Below are 18144 nucleotides of genomic sequence, written 5' to 3'. Positions count from 1 at the left end.
TCTTGAAAGAACCACTTCAGAAATCTCTCTTTCTCTGGCTTCTCTTTGTTCTGGAAGTTGTTGTCATCTCTCATATCTCTCTCTAACCTGAGAAGATATATCTGAGAGGATTCTCTTCTAACTCTCCCAACTGAGAGCTCCCAACTGGGAGGATACTCTCTAACCTGAAAGTATGAATAATTTCTTCCCTTTCATTCCCTATTTATAATGATAAATAAGGAGGTATTCTACTAGAAATAGGATTCCTTTTTAGGCTAGAAATAGAAACTTCTATTTCTCCCTAAATAAGGAATAAGGGAAATCCTATTCTAACTAGGAATCCTTTTTATATAAGGAGGGACCCCAACAAACTCCCCCTCCCGACTTATGAAAAGGACCCACCATTCCAAAGACAACAATACTACTATTTAGCTCATGCTTCCCGTTGAACAATCTTTTTGCCATCATATCTGAAGTATTGTCTTCTATATGGATTTTCTTGATATCCAACACTTTTTTCTTCAATACGTCTTGAGTCTGCTAATCAATCACATTCTAACTGCATTCAACTCTTATTCACGAATTCGCTTGAATCATGTGTAAAGTGCACTACTGTTTCTCTTCCATATTTCTGAACGATAAATCTAACCTTAGCTCTGATACCACTTGATCCTTCATGAATGATTCAAACTTTTTGTACCACTGTCTTGGTGCTTGTTTCAGCCCATATAAACTCTTCTCTAACTTACAAACCAAGTGTTCCTTACCTTTAACTTCAAACCCTGTTGGTTGTTCCATATACACATCTTCCTCCAAGTCACCATGAAGGAAAGCGGTCTTGACATCTAGTTGTTCAATTTCTAGGTTCATACTTGCAGCCAATCCCAATACTAACCGTATAGAGGACATCTTCACCACTGGAGAGAAAATCTCATCAAAATCAATACCCTTTGTCTGCCCAAATCCTTTCACCACTAGGCGTGCCTTATACCGTGGTTGTGAATTTCTTTCTTCGATCTTGATTTTGAAAACCCACTTATTTTTAAGAATTTTCCTATTCTTAGGTTTTTCAACCAACTTAAAAGTGTTGTTCTTATGCAATGATTCAATCTCATCTTGCATAGCTTTCAACCACTCCTTCTTGTGTTCATCATCTATGGCTTCTTCATAACACTGTGGTTCTCCACTATCTGTAACCATCACATACTCGTGTGGAGGATACTTGGTAGATGGTGCTCTATCTCTAGTCGATCTTCTCAATTCAGCTGGTGGTTCATGTTGAACTTCCATTCCTTGCTCAACATCATCACCCATAGGAACATCTTCATGAGCTTCATCTTCATGATTTTGTTCTTCACCTGCATTATCATGCATAACCTTAAAAGAGATATGTGGATCTAGATCAATGAGATCATTACTATGATTCTCATGCTTCTCAACTTTCCCGAAGTCCTCAATAGTTTGGTTTTCAAGAAAGACCACATCTCTACTTCTAATAATCTTCTTATCCACTGGATCCCATAACCTGTATTCGAATTTCTCATCTGCATACCCTAAAAAGATGCATTGCTTGGCTTTATCATCAAGCTTTGCTCTTTGATCTTTAGGTATATGCACAAAAGCCCTGCAACCAAACACCCTTAAGTGTTCATAACTGACTTCTTTCCCAGCCCACACTCTCTCAGCTACATCTCCATCTAATGGTGCTGAAGGTGATAAATTAATCAGATAACATGCAGTACGCATTGCTTCACCCCAGAAACTTTTAGGCAGCTTTGCTTCTGAGAGCATACATCTGATCCTCTCCACAATAGTGCGGTTCATGCGTTCTGCTACACCATTTTGTTGTGGAGTTTTGGGAACTGTCTGTTCATGTCGAATACCATGGGTTTTGCAATACTCTTCAAACGACCTGATGTATTCTCCTCCATTGTCAGTGCGAATGCACTTCAATGATTTTCCTGTCTCCCGTTCTACCATGTTGTGGAAATTCTTGAAAACTGCAAGTACCTGATCTTTGGTCTTTATGGCATATGCCCAAACTTTCCTGGAAGCATCATCTATAAAAGTAACAAAATACAAAGCACTACCAAGTGTTTTGACCTTTAAAGGTCCACAAACGTAAGAATAAACAAGCTCAAAAACACTGGATTTTCTTTCAGATGCATTCCTTTGAAAAGAAACTCTATGTTGCTTTCCTACTAAACAATGAGAACAAGTGTTTAAATTTATACCTTTTACGTTCGGTAAGTCTTGTCGTTTAGCAAGGATTTGAAGTCCTTTCTCGCTCATGTGCCCGAGTCTTCTATGCCAAAGATCAGTGGAAGAATCTTTTTCAACTGCATTCAATTCTCCTTTACACAGTTTTACTTGAGTTCTGTATAAAGTACAACACTTCTTCCCTCTTGCTATCACCATTGACCCTTTTGTGAGCTTCCACTTTCCATCACCAAAGTGACTGTGGTACCCTTCATCATCTAATACTTCGGTAGAGATTAGGTTATATCGAAGATCTGGTATATGCCTCACATTCTTAAGAATCAATGTACTCCCTATGCTCGTCTCGATTTTCACTTCTCCAATTCCTACGATTTTTGAGAAACCTAAGTTTCCCATCCTGACTTTGCCAAGTTCACCAGTTCTGTAAGATCTAAAGAAATCCTTACATGGAGTAGAATGATACGAAGCACCTGAGTCAACCAACCATGTTGTTTCTAGTTCTGACTCAGTCATACTTAAGCAAGTCTCTCCACAACCTGAGAGTAAGATAATGTCATTACCTGAGGCAACTGCCGCAACATTATCTTGTTTTTCATCATCCTTTTTATTTTCCTTCTTTGGTTTCCTGCAATCACTCTTGTAATGACCCATTTTTCCACAACCAAAACATCTAACTTCTTTCTTTGGTTTTGATCTCCCCATTGACTTATCACGGTTATGAGGTTTTCTACTTTTACCTCTCCCCCGTCTTTCTGTAACAAGTGCCTCTGAATGAGACTCGTCTGACGATGATTTCCTTCTTGTTTCTTCATTCAACAAACTACCTGTCACGTGATTCATACGCATTATGCCATCAGGAGCAGAATTGCTAAGAGACACCACCAATGTCTCCCAACTATCTGGTAAAGAATTTAGAAGAAGTAAGGCCTGCAACTCATCATCCAAAACTAACTTCATTGCAGAAAGCTGGTTTACTAGACTTTTCATCTCATTCAAGTGTTGAGCAATTGAGGTTCCTTCTTTATATTGTAATTTTCCTAGCTTTCTGAACAAGTAAGCCTTTTTGGCAGCTGTCTTCTGATCATACAATTCTTCTAATTTCCTCCATAGACTATAAGCGGAAGTCTCCGTCGATACATGATGAAAAACACTGGGTTCTACCCATTGTCGAATAAATCCAACAACTTTACGATCTAATACCTTCCAGTCTTCTTCATCTATCTTCATCGGTTTTGTACCGTGATTTTCAATGGGTGCAGCTAGGTCTTTGCAGTATAACAAATCTTCCATTTTTGCTTTCCACATCAAGTAGTTTTCTCCATCTAAACTAATCATGCGATTAGTATTCACTTCCATATTTCTGAACGATAAATCTAACCTTAGCTCTGATACCACTTGTTAGGAAAAATAACCTAATTAACTTGTTCAGGAATATGAAGATAAACGATGCGAAAGTAAAAGTAGAGACACCAAGATTATTTAACGTGGCAAAAAACCCCTCCAAACTAGAAGGTAAAAAACCACGGGACCTAGTCCAAAAATCTTCCACTGTAATTAAATAATGGGTTACACAACTCTTCACCAAACCTATGGTGGATAAACTGAACAAAGAAACAAAGAAATAAAATCTCTTACTCCTTAGGATTTGAACAAATCCTAGATTACTAAAGGTTGAAGAAGATAACCACAAACTAAATTGCTTCACAAGATTAATAATCTTCTTTTCTTCAAACCAATATTCTGCTCTTTCAATCTCTCTTGAAAGAACCACTTCAGAAATCTCTCTTTCTCTGGCTTCTCTTTGTTCTGGAAGTTGTTGTCATCTCTCATATCTCTCTCTAACCTGAGAAGATATATCTGAGAGGATTCTCTTCTAACTCTCCCAACTGAGAGCTCCCAACTGGGAGGATACTCTCTAACCTGAAAGTATGAATAATTTCTTCCCTTTCATTCCCTATTTATAATGATAAATAAGGAGGTATTCTACTAGAAATAGGATTCCTTTTTAGGCTAGAAATAGAAACTTCTATTTCTCCCTAAATAAGGAATAAGGGAAATCCTATTCTAACTAGGAATCCTTTTTATATAAGGAGGGACCCCAACAGAGACAAATGATGAAAAAAAGGAAAAAAGCAAGGGTGCAAGAAAGCTGCGAAAAAAGGCAAACTCTAATTTCAGATTAAGAATTTATTTTGGTTTAATCTAATATTGTTCTCTACATTTAGTATTCAGTTAGTTTGAAGTGTTTTTATTCTTATTCCAAAAATAGTAAACATCTGGCAGGTTTTAAGTATTGAAATTCTAATTACGCTCATTAGATCCTCTATAGGAAACTTTTTGATTCACAGTAAATTATTCTATGTCTCGGAAATGACTTAGTGTTGTTTACACTGAACTTATATCAGACAATAGCGAGGAAAGCGATGAAAGCAAGGAAAGAGATGCTGAGAGTAAACAAGGCAAACAATTATCTTAACCCACAAATTTGTACGTAACTTTACTAAATGGTCCTCAAAATCAAGTTTAAAATTCTTCTTTTATATCCATTTATAACTGAAATAAGTAAAGAGGAGTCTGATGAAGAGGAGATCCAAATAAATTTGTCAAGTGAGGAGGGGGGCTGGGTTGAAGATACAATGGAAAAGGAGTTGCCAAAAGAAAGAGGTAACGTTCTGATATTAAGTTGTCCCCACCATTAAGTTTTGTTCGGAATTTAGAAATTTAATACTCCACATGTAATTTATTTACAGATTATAATGTAAAGAGGATGGTGGATCCAAACAATGATTATCCTAGTTTTGACCTCAACATGGAACTCCAGACTCAACTAATTGAGTGGACTCCACCAAAGAAGTCTCCCGTGCAGATTGAAGAAGATGAAGAGTGTACACCCAAGGCCCAAAATTTCGACTCTATCGCTGAAATGGTAAGACAACCAGTGGAAGAAGTGTCCGCAAACATGAGACAGTTTCAATCACCCCATGTAAGCCCTCCCAAAAGAGTAGCATCCAGAAAAGGGAAAGGGTCTTCGCCAGTACCAACATCACTTGTGAAGAGGGTTAAGAATAATCCAAGGGTGAGGAGGAAAACGGAAAAAGGAACAAGTGAAGTCCCGGTTATTGATTTGGAGATGATTAAACTGAAGAAAGAACCCCGTGTGAAATTGAGTAACTGGAGAATAGGGGGGATATGGCCATATGTGAAAGACAATGAAAAACCATTGATGGAAGAGTTCATGAAAAGTGGATGGACAAGATATTATCTATTCCTTCATAATTTTTTGAGTTAATTCCTATATGGCCCCCTACTTTGTGACCAGCTTCCTTTATGGCCCCCTTTTTTTCGTAAATTCAAATATGGCCCCCTATTTTCATGGAAATGTCCTAACTACCCTTCCTTTAAATCTTTTTTCAAAATAAAATAAAAAAAACAAACATAATTCCACCTCACTTCCCTCTCCACCACTTATCTCTCTCCGCCTCACCTCTCTTCCCAACTCATCTTTCTCTCTCTCCAACTCACCTTTTTCTCTCTCCACCTCACCTCTCTCTCTCTCTCCACCTCACTCTATCTTCTCCGATGAAGGTCGCCGGCCGGAAATTTTCCGGCCGGCGGCCTTCAACCTAAAAAAAAAAAAAAAAAAATTTTTTTTTTTACTCTCATCTCTCTCTCTCTCTAAAAACTCCGGCGAAGGGGGTTCCCTTCGCCGGAGTTTTTAGAGAGAGATGAGAGTAAAAAAAATTTTTTTACTCTTCCTCACTATCACTGTCCTCTTCCTCCCAATCATCCTCTCTTTTAGAACCTCGATTAGATTCTTCTTCTTCTACTTCCTCCACCATATTCTCAGGAACCCTAGAATAATTTGATACAGGAGGTGCAGAAGGAGAAGAAGATAACCCAGGAATTACTGGATTTTCATCTAATTCAACCTCTTCCATCTTAACCTCACCAGTAAAGTTGTCACCTTTTTCCATAAAAACCCCATCTCGATCATCAATTTGCTCCTCAACTTTGATATCAGGACTTCCACAAGGTTCTGATTTCACCCTAGTTATCTCTTCCACCTCCATCTTAGGCGAAACCCTAATTTCAGCTTCTTCCTCAACCTTGTTTCCATCATTATTTCGATTCTCAGCCGACAGATCGATGCTTAACCCAGAGAGTGTTGATTGCCCAAGACCAGAACTTAGGGTTTCAGAAGGAAAAGAGGAGGATTTGGGATTGGAAGGACCGGATAAGATATCACCAGCCTCTATTTGGGGGTTATTGAGATCGGATTGAGATGGAAGTTTTGATGGTGTGGGTAGAGAAATTGATGACGGTGGTGGTTGTGAAGATACAGTAGAAGTAGGGTTAAATTGAAGTAGGGTTAAAATTTTTATTTATTTTTTTAGGTTGAAGGTCGCCGGCCGGAAAATTTTCCGGCCGGCGACCTTCATCGGAGAAGATAGAGTGAGGTGGAGAGAGAGAGAGAGGTGAGGTGGAGAGAGAAAAAGGTGAGTTGGAGAGAGAGAAAGATGATTTGGGAAGAGAGGTGAGGTGGAGAGAGATAAGTGGTGGAGAGGGAAGTGAGGTGGAATTATGTTTGTTTTTTTGGTTTTATTTTAAAAAAAGATTTAAAGGAAGGGTAGTTAGGACATTTTCATGAAAATAGGGGGCCATATTTGAATTTACGAAAAAAAGGGGGCCATAAAGGAAGCTGGTCACAAAGTAGGGGGCCATATAGGAATTAACTCTAATTTTTTTGGTTCATAATTTTTTTTCAGACAGAAAATTAGTGTGTGTCTGGTACACAGGAAGGTTCCGGGTAAACTGGTTTGTGGTTAGTAAACAAGCCAGTTTCTAGTTAATTATTCTGAGTGACTAATGAATTCTACTTTGTCTTGTACAGCCTCGATGTCTGGAACAAGGAACAGCATCACTGTCTAACAGCAAAAGATTTAGACGAGCTGATGATGAATAGAGGCTGTGACTCTCAAATAATTGATTGGTTTGCAGACAACTTAATGTTGGAAGATTCGAACATCGACCGTGAAGTGTTGTTCCTATCATCGTTGCTATTTGTAAGTTTCTTAGCCATTACTATAATAAATTTGAAGAGGATTTTGTGAATTCACTAGTAAACTAAAAATGACACAATGCAGACAATGATAAGGCAGAAGCGCAGTGAAAGAACAATCAAAGCTAATTTAGATGATCGGATTAAGAAGCACTTCATCAAAGATCATACAGCAATGTTGTGCGTTCCACTTAATTCAGCATCCAGTGATGACTCTTTGGAGGGCCATCACTGGACTTTGTTGGTGTATGATTTTGAGGAGAACGAATGGACGCACTTCAACTCCTTACTTCGTGACATCGACCTGGGAAACAGATGTAACTACAATGCAAAAGAATTAGCAGAAATCCTGGCAGCAAAGATGATAAAGATGAAGTGCGGAAGGAAAAAAATTGCCTCAAAAATCCCATTCATTAAAGATGTTGAATGCCCCCAACAAGGGGACAGGTGAGCCCAGATTTTGGACCATTACAGTACTATGTTATTCCGTACATGAAACTAAATGTGTGTTCCTCAAATTTTAAAAACAAACAATCCTGATTGCGGTCTCTACGTAATGATAAAGATGGAAGAAATATTTCTCGAAAGCATCAAGCATAATTACCCGCCAAAGTGCTCGCAAAAGGAACAATATGAAGACAGAGCAAGGAGAAAGAGGGCAGAAGTAACCTAGCAAATTTTGGAGGAGTCAAAGGACGGATGGAGGAGGAGTATTGCAGAAGAAAACTAAAAGTTTAAATATCTAAAAGTTTATGTGTTGTTTTGTTAAGTTTACTTAGGAACGGATTATATGGTGAAATATTAATGGTTTGTCACTTAGAACATTGACATATTTTGGATCATTGTTTTGTTAAGTTCATTAATCGAAGTTCAAAAGTGTCTAACTACAACATGTTCTCGGAAACAATTCAATGTCCAATACATTACTAAATTTACTTTAAACATAAATTGGAAACTCAAAACATAGAGACAGTAAATTTACAAGCTTCACTTTAGTACACAAATAATGTTCAATGTCCAACACATTAGCAGATTCATTGGAAACAAAGATAGAATCCTGCAAAACACAGGCATAGGTTGCAATGTTTACAAAAACACAGACATAGGTTGTAGAAGGAAACATAGAAACATAGAGACAGTACATTTACAAAATTTCAGGAAACAGTTCAATGTCCAACACATTACTAAAATTACTGGAAACAAGATAGAATCCTAAAAAACATAGGTTGGTGGAACTAAATAACTAACTTATATGACCACATTATTTACGCAAGAAAGGGAGAGCAAAATGTTAACAAAAACACAGGCATAGATTGGAAACTCAAAACATAGAGACAGTACATTTACAAGCTTCACTTTAGTACATTTACCAGATTCACTAGAAACAATGAAGGAAACATAGAGACAGTACATTTACAAAATTCCAGGAAACAGTTCAATGTCCAACATATTACTAAATTTACTGGAAACAAGATAGCATCCTGAAAACATAGGTTGGTGGCACTAAATAACTAACTTATGTGCCACATAAGTTACACAAAAAAAGAACAACAGAATGTTAACAAAAACACAGACTCTCTTCATAATCTGAAAAACTTCAACACTGTAGAAGTTATTCAAAATTGTAGAATGCCCGGTGCACACTCTTCCCCTGCTCAAATGAAGAACATTTACAACCACTAAATAGGTTGGTTGCACGAAGCACTGTTGTGATAACATAGTTGTTTACATCGACCACATACCCTCTGTCTTTTTCGAAAGTTCTCGGAACTTTCAATCCTAACCGTTCGCGGCCTCCCGGGACGCTTCTTGGTTAAGGGAGGAAGTATCATGTTGGCTTTATCGAAAGACTTTGGTGCATCAAAAGTAGGGACAGGGTTGATGGAAAGACTGTAGGTCTTACAATAAGCGCCCGTTGTGACATCAGGATCAAAAAACTTTGAGGAATCACCTCCATGCACTTTAATACACAAGATAGCATGTTCACATGGAATACCTTGAACTTGCCACTTACGACATGAGCAAGTCAGATTAGCAAGATCAACGGAGTGGCTGGGGTTCGACATAACTTCATATTTGAATTCAGAAGACTGAAGACATTTCCAACTGCAGGCAACATTAAATCTGGACTTCATTGTCTCATTGACTTTTGGGCATAGGAATGAGTTCCAGGAGGCCGATTCAATCCTTCGATCATTCATCATGTTCATTATTTTTACCCGCAACATATCGAGCATGAGTGCATGACCGAAATGGGAAGAACTCTCTCGTCCTTTACCCAAGAATTGAAAGACTCCGATAGAGAAGAACAAATCAAACCATACCTATTACTTGGAAAATATACATCGGCCCAGTTTTTAGGATTGACAGAGTACAAAAATGACTCCACTCCATTGCCGCCCATGACAACAAGTTCAATAGTGTACTTTTGAAAGTCCGGAACAGTTAGCGCCCGAGCCGCTTTAAATATTAGTGACTGGAAGTAGTCAGAAATCTTGGCACCATTTTTGACACGTAAATTCATATTGTTGCGTAAATGCCATACACAATATGAATGGTGGGCCTCTGGGAATATGTTGGAAACTGCATTTATAATACCATGGTGCCGATCAGACATAAACGTCAACTCTGGACTACTAGCGACAACTCGTCCCAAATTGCAAAAAAACCAAGTCTATTTTGGATCGTTCTCTACATCAACAACAGCGTAGGCAACAACAAACAATCCTGCAATGAATCAGTAATGAATCAGCGTAGGCAACAAACATTTATTTTATTTTCTTACCAGAAAGTTTTCAAAAAACTGGGTAGTGGTCAGAAAATGAGGTACTTTTTAGAAAACTATACTAGGACGTACGTACCATCGTTTTCATTCTTTGCTACCGCTGCAAGTATGCATCCATTGTATTTGGTTTTGGCAAAGGTATCATCAACAAATATTAACGGTCGGCAGTGCTTGTAGCCTTCGATACTCGCTCCAAGAGCAATAAAAAATCTAACAAAACGATGAGAAACTGGATCGACTTGAAGATCAATATGACTATTTGGGTTAAATCGAGATAGTGCATCCACATACCACTGGAGCTTCGCATATGAATCCTCTTCTTCACCATATGTTAAAGAAATAGCAGCATTCCGAGCTTTATATGAATAGTAGTAGCTAAGAGCTATACCATAATCCTTTTTAAATGATGTTATAATGTCTTTCGTACTCTTTGTAGGATTCTCTCGGAAGTCATCAGCTATTAACTGGCTGACAGCTTCTGTAGACAGCCTAGGCTTACGAGAAGACAATACAAAATCATCACACGTATGGACAGGGTTGAAAGCTTTAAGAACAAACATGAAACGGGACTTCAGAGGAGCAACAGCATGAATGGTCCAACCACAGCTGGGGGTTTTGCATATACAAGTTATCCGGGATAGATCATTCTTAAGGAATTTATAATTGTATCCATGTTTTATGGAATATCGACTAAGAGCTTGTCGAAACGCAGGAGCACCCCCGGGAAATTCCTGCCCAATGGATGTAAAAACTTCTGGTCAACTATCTGATCATAGAGGTTCACTCCTAACGAGCGCAGTAGATGCCTCAGCATGAGTTGTTGAAGAGGGAGATATAAAATCTTGTGGGAAACTGTTAGAAACATAACAATTGTCAATTGCCAGAAAATCTAGTTGACATAAAATCTTTCTGGTTTCCAGAAACCTGTTAGTGCACCGGAAACCAATAAGTTTATTGTAAACAAGACTACGAACATATATGAATAGGGTAATTCTTATTTTACAAGAAACTGAGTTTATTGTAAACAACCATTAGGTGTCCAGTGAAAAGTGGATAAGTTTTAATCTAATGGGAAATAATATGAATAGAAACTATCAAGTTTACTAGAAACCAGGTAGTTTACCCGAAAAAGACTAGTTTTACGGGAAACATCGACTTTACGAAAACAAACACAGTTTACGCACGTATATGGTTAGAGAACTATCTAGTTGACAGATTATCATCTTGTTTACCAGAAACCAGTTGGTTTACTGAAAATCAAAGAGTTAACTGTAAATAAGACAATTTACGCACTTATCTAAATAGGGTAATTACTACTTTATAGGAAACCAGATTGTACAATGGAAATCAATGAGTTTACTATGAATTATTTTGAAATATGAGGAGTATTAAAGTAGACTACCGCTGTAGTTCCTGTTGAGCATATCTAGCGTGTGCTACAGCTACAGGAGGAGGGGTAGAACAGAAAAAGTCGCGCTCCACCCTGAGTAGTTCAAGTAAACATTGATTCAAGTTATCATAGTAAAAGCAAAAGAGAAGTATTAAAGAAAGTAACATAAACATCCATTCACCAGAGAGGACCGGTTGATCCAACGTTCAAAAGCATTTGCCGAAAGGAAAACAGAAAAGAAAATGAGAATACGAATCTTGTTATCAACAAGGATTCAGTAATAATATAACAATATCAATTTACTTCCGTACGTGAATGAACCTGTGTTTGACAGGTTGGTCATTTCTTCAAGGCCATCCGTTATGTAACGCCAACAAATAAACCTGGAATATAAGAAAGTTTGAAAAAAATCAGAAACATTCAGGGTGAAACCTTCAGGTTAAATATTCAGGAAAAATATGAGGAATTGGAATGAAGGTAATGGTTTAGGAGAGCATTAATGTTTAGTTAAGAAAGTCAGAAATATTCAGGTGAAATATTTAGGATAGCATTGAAGACAAAGAAGATAATGGTCTCATGGTTTCGGGTAAGCATTGAAGACAAAGGAATAACAAATCAGAAAGTTTCACTTGAAAGAAGAAAACAAAGTCAGAGGAAGATAAGAGGTTGGGAAGATAATGACCGATGTAGTTAACTTCCCAAAATCTCTGTATAAATAAGCTTCTCAGATGAAATCTTTCTAACTTATGGGCGGGCTTTCAAACTTTAGCTGAAAATTTGAACTTTGAATGAAATAGAGAGAGATGAAACTGTTTTGAGAAGGATTTAGAGAGAGAAAGAAGCAGAAAATAAAGAGATTTGGAGATATTTAGGTGTGATTGCCAGGGATTTAGAGAGATTTTTGGAGCAATTAACGTCAAATCTCCATCCCTCATTAAATGGTATTAATTGCTCCCTCTCCATCACGCTGACAAAGGCGTCAGGAAGTAAGAGTGTTTTCAATGGAAGGGTAAAAGAGGGATTTTTAAAAATCTGTCACAGAAAAGTGTGAGCTGTCACAGAAACGTGAGCTGTCATAAGGTTTGGACTGGAAATGCATATTTGGCTGAGGAGGGACAAAACGCCAATTTCCCCCCAAAAATTTGGACCAAATGCTCATTTTTTGTATACTAAACGGGTCAAGCGGAGAAAAACGAATTTTGAAAATTAACATAAAAAAAATCTGAAAAGGATCTCAAGAAGAATTGTCTTCTAATGAGAATCCTCTCTTTCTCTCTCTATAAATATATAGATTAAGGATTCTGACAATAGGAGCATAAACAAGATTGAGTCCCATTAAGTATGGTTGCAGCAGAGCACTCGTCAATGTTGCTTTTACCCTTCTTAATATTACTACTAGTAGTACCAATGACACGACCTTGATGATCTCAAAGCCTGCGTTCAAAGAAGAATGCGGGGGTATTAGCATTCCCTACCCATTTGGCATCGGCAAAGGTTGTTACCATTATGAACTTCAGTTGGAGTACCAACCGTTTATGATAAACTGCAGTCCTTCTTACGATCCCCCAAGGCTGTTGAAGGGTAATATAAACGTCTTAAACGTATCATTGGACGGGGAATTAAGAGTAAAACTATTCATGGGCACCGATTGTAACGGTTCTGATGGAAACAGCTGGGCCAGACTTGTCAAATTCACATTCTCGGATACTAAAAACGAGTTTTTTGGTATCGGTTGCAACAACTTAAACCCTATTTGGGGGGAAGATCAGAAAGTAATGTTGCCACAGGATGCATGTCTGTTTGTGAGAGTATAGATGATGTAGTGAATGATACTTGCTCGGGCATCGGTTGTTGCAAGACCTTCACTCCGGAAGGAATCAACAGATATAATATCAGCATTAGAAAACTTACAAGTATTGGTGTGAATGTGAGTATATGTAATACGGCAGTTATAGCTGAAAAAAATTGGTTTACTTTTACAACATCATATCTAAAGGGATTTGATAATCAGTATGCTCCTGCAATATTGAGGTGGACTATTGGGTACCAGACATGTGAGTATGCTAAAAAAAACATTAAGCTATGCATGTGGGACGAATACCCAATGCTACGACCAAAGAGGTGCTCTTGGTTATCGTTGCGAGTGCAAGAACGGATATGAAGGTGATCCGTACCTCAGGAATACTCCAGGTAGTTGTCAAGGTAATCACCGTATCAACTTAATTTTGAGAATAACTTTCATTATGAGGAGATGGTAATTATCACAAATTTTCTACTCAGATATGGATGAATGTAAAGATAATTGCAAAGGAGAATCGGAAATATGCATAACCAAAGAGGGTGGCTACACATGTTCCTGCTGTAACACCCCAAATCCAGATTTCCACGTCGGCCGCCATAAAAACCTAAACTTAAAGCACTTCTCCGCAGAACAGTAAACATATACGATATACTCATGAAGGAACAAATAGTATCAAACATGAAGCTCCAAAAAGTAACAATAAATCAACTAATGAAACTTTACCAAGTTTCTCAAAACTCACAGGATGTCTCTAAATCATACAAGATCAAACAAAAATAACACCAAGTGTTTAGGAGATATAACTCCAAATAACTACCTAAAGAAAGAAAGAAAACCACTAAAGAAACTTCTCCAAGGCTAACTATGACTCAAGCAGGTGGCACTTTCCGATTTCCTTGTCTTGAAAAATAAAAGGTTGGGTCAGACCCCAACAAGTAGATTTCAAAACCTCTAAAGCCTCAATAGACAATTTCAAGAGCTACCAAAACAAATAGACAACCCCATATCATGTAAAAATGTCCAAGTATAGTATCCGAGTTGTGACCATAAGAATGTGTACCACATATGTAACAAACAACAAAAAGCGACATGCCGAGTTGGTGTCCACCTTATGTAAGAGTATGGTCCACAAGATCATCCATTGTGTTAGCGCCGACCCCATACGCTCCATATCTATATCACATCCGGTAGAGAGGGTCGAACCAACCACAAAACTCTTACAACCCTTCACCAACTCCATCACATCACACATACATAATACAACACCATTTGTAATAAACAACCAAAAGCAATATGACAAGTTGGTATCCACGTTGTATGAGAGACTGGTCCACAAGGTCATCCATTGTGTTAGCGCCGACCCCATACGCTCCATACCCATATCACATCTGGCAGAGAGGGTCGAACCAACCACAAAACTCTCACAACTCTCCACCAACTCCATCACATCATACCACAACATACATAAATCAAAATCATATTCGTTAGCATACATAAATCAAAATCATATTCGTTAGCATATTACGACATACGATTTCATATTTTATAATGTTTTCAAGTAATGAATCAATGATGATAATAGCCTAAAATTCTCATATCATGTTGAGTTCTAGCACATGTTCATGTATCTGTATAAAGAGTATTGTCCAATAGTGAGAGGCATCTAATTATAAGACTTATATACTAAAATCATGGTAAATAAAGAGGTTTAGCCTTAAATATCATTGTAATACATGAATCTAGCATGAAAATGTAAATGAAGATTGTATGGTTCATCAAGTAGGTCATTATAGCAAATATCCTCAAAATCTAACACATAGATGAGATTCAAAGTGACCTAAAAATAAGTTTGTAGGAATATAAATCTACTACTTCTAGTATATATATTTGTGTCAAGAACCCTAATCTATGTTCAAGTAATACTAAAATCTAGGGTTTGTAGTTTCATTTAATTTGTCTAGGTTTATCTATAAAAATGTCTATTCAAGCCCTAGAGAGATAGAAATCTACCTTAGATCCAAAGCAAACCAAGCTCCACACCAAGAACAACAAAGAAAAATCACCAAGCTTGATCCTTTCTTCCTTAGACCTTCTCTTGCCCTAGTTTATCTTACAAGAACCAAACTCCTTCTCTCTAACACTAATGGCTACAAAAGAAGTAAATGAAGAGATGAAGAAAGTGGAAACTTCCAAAGTGGCTGTAGGGGTTAAAATGGTTTAACGGAGTTGTAATGGAAGGGAAGGGTACCACCTTCCCACTTTATCACTCTAGGAAAGCCAAAACTCCCTATTCCTCACTAACTCACGGCTGGAAAAGAATGGTGGGGATAAGATGAGGGCAATAGGGTTTTTGGGGGTAAAAAAATGTGGGTTACAAGGGTTGATTCTATAGGCAACCCAAAAATTAATAGGGACACTACAATCTCCCATCCTAAAAGAAAATTTCGTCCTCGAAATTGAACGTACCTGAAGAGAGAATAAGGTGAGGATAACGAAGTTTCATATCATCCTTGCGCTCCCAAGTAACTTCTTTATCATTGTGATGATTCCACTGAACTTTGACCATGGGAATAGTCTTTCGGCGAAGTACATGCTCTCTACGATCCACGATGCGAACTGGTTCCTCCTCATATGATGCGTTTGGTTGGAGCTCTAAATCATGGTAGTCAACCAGCGAATGTTGATCCTCATCGCTCATATGCTTCTGAAGAATAGATACATGAAATACGTTGTGCACCCCTGTCAAACTTGCAGGCAAGTCAAGACGATAAGCTACTTTGCCCACCTTTGCCACTATCCTGAAAGGTCCAATGTATCTAGGAGCCAACTTTCCTTTCTTACCGAACCGTAAAACACCTTTCATAGGTGACACCTTCAACAAAACCTCCTCTCCGACAATAAAATCCAAATCCCTACGTCGCTTGTCAGCATAACTCTTCTGACGGCTTTGAGCTGCTCGGAGCCTACTCCGAATTAACACAATCTTTTCAGAAGTGTCCCGAACCACCTCTGGTCCTTCTAGTTTAGCATCTCCTGCCTCTGTCCAACATAATGGTGATCGACAAGGTCTCCCATATAATGCCAATGCTAGATTGGTAACTATTATTATATGCGAACTCTACCAAAGGCAAGTGATCTTGCCAACTACCACCAATATCTAGTATCCAGCACCGTAACATATCCTCGAGTACTTTGTTGACTCTCTCTGTCTGCCCATCGGTCTGAGGGTGAAAGGTTGTACTAAAGTGTAATAATGTTCCCATAGAAGCTTGGAAACTCTTCCAGAACCGAGAAGTAAAGGATGAATCTCTATCTGACACAATAGACACTGGAATTCCATGCAGCCTGACAATCTCCTTAATGTAAAATTGTGTCAGTCGATCTTCACTATTTGTCGTCTTCACTGGTAAGAAGTGAGCTGACTTAGTCAGCCTATCAACTATCACCCAAATTGCGTCAAAGCCTCGACTCGAACGCGGTAAACTTGTGATGAAGTCCATCGATATGTTCTCCCATTTCCACTCTGGAATAGGCAATGGTTCTAGAAGTCCCAACGGTTGTCGATTTTCTGCTTTCACCATCTGACACACCTCACACTTCCTTACATGTTCAGCAACATCTTTCTTCATTCCGGACCACCAATATTGCCTCTTCAAGTCTTTGTACATCTTGTTACCACCAGGATGAACAGTGTACTTACTCCGATGTGCCTCGTTTAATATATCCCGTCTCAAGACCGGATCTGTCGGTACAAATAACCTCCCTAGGAATCTCAATCCTCCGTCTTGTCCTGTACTGAACTCAGTTTCAGTTCCTTCCATTAACGAAACCTGTTTCTGGCACCACGCATCGTTAACTTGTGCATCCACAATACGGTTCAGCAAGGATGGCCTAACAACCATACTACCCAGAAATAACGAGTCAACTCCTGACCCAACCATGTCAATGTCATATGTTGCCACATCCTCCAACATCTTCCACTGATTCATCATCAATGCGGCTATGATACCCCTCGGTTGTCGACTTAATGCATCAGCTACTACATTAGCCTTACCCGGGTGGTATTGCAATGTGACGTCATAATCTTTCATTAGCTCTAACCACCGACGTTGGCACATATTCAATTCCTTCTGGGAAAATAGATACTTGAGGCTCTTATAGTCGGTAAAGAGATCACATTTTTCACCGTATAAATAATGTCTCCAAATCTTCAAAGCAAACACTATAGCTGCCAACTCTAAGTCATGAGCTGGATAATTCCGCTCATGTGGTCTCAACTGCCTCGAAGCATAGGAAACCACCTTATCACTCTGCATAAGAACACAACCCAAACCCTGAATGGAAGCATCAGTATAAATCACTAACCGAGCACCACTCTCAGGAATGGTCAAAACTGGGGCAGTAGTTAACCTCGTCTTCAGTTCTTGGAATGCATGGTCACACTCTTTAGACCATCGAAATGGAAGTTCCTTCTTAGTTAGGTTTGTCAAAGACCCTGCAATACTCGAGAACCCCTTGATAAACCGTCTATAATATCCAGCCAAACCCAGAAAACTACGAACCTCCGTCGCAGATGTGGGTTGCTTCCAATTAAGTACTGCCTCGACCTTAGAAGGGTCGACTGATACTCCAATGCTAGATATAACATGACCCAAGAACTTCACTTCTTCTTGCCAAAATTCACACTTCTCAAACTTAGCATACAATTGATGTTCCATCAATCTCTTTAGTACCTGTCGTAAGTGATCCTAGTGATCTTCCTTAGTTTTGGAGTAGATAAGGATATCATCGATAAATACGATGACAAACTTATCCAAGAAATCCTGAAACACCCGGTTCATCAAATCCATGAAAACTGTTGGGGCATTAGTCAAACCGAAAGGCATAACCAAAAACTCATAAGAACCATA

The 18144-nt window shown here is 38.4% G+C and overlaps 1 protein-coding gene across 2 annotated transcripts in view; it reads left to right on the top strand.

Moving 5' to 3' along the window:
• Positions 1–12742: 12742 nt before the first annotated feature.
• LOC147564864 (wall-associated receptor kinase 2-like) overlaps positions 12743–18144 on the top strand; it is an 85831-nt gene continuing 80429 nt past the window's right edge. For both annotated transcript variants that reach the window (XM_086650712.1, XM_086650706.1), the window contains exon 1: positions 12743–12788. The gene's annotated coding sequence lies outside the window, so the exon portion shown is untranslated. The remainder of the gene's footprint in view (positions 12789–18144) is intronic.

The sequence above is a fragment of the Eschscholzia californica genome, unplaced genomic scaffold (genome assembly GCF_041429995.1).
Source record: "Eschscholzia californica isolate CP2 unplaced genomic scaffold, dmEscCali1.0.p SCAF_1, whole genome shotgun sequence".
NCBI classification, from domain to species: domain Eukaryota; kingdom Viridiplantae; phylum Streptophyta; class Magnoliopsida; order Ranunculales; family Papaveraceae; genus Eschscholzia; species Eschscholzia californica.
This window is presented reverse-complemented; position numbering and strand designations above follow the sequence as displayed.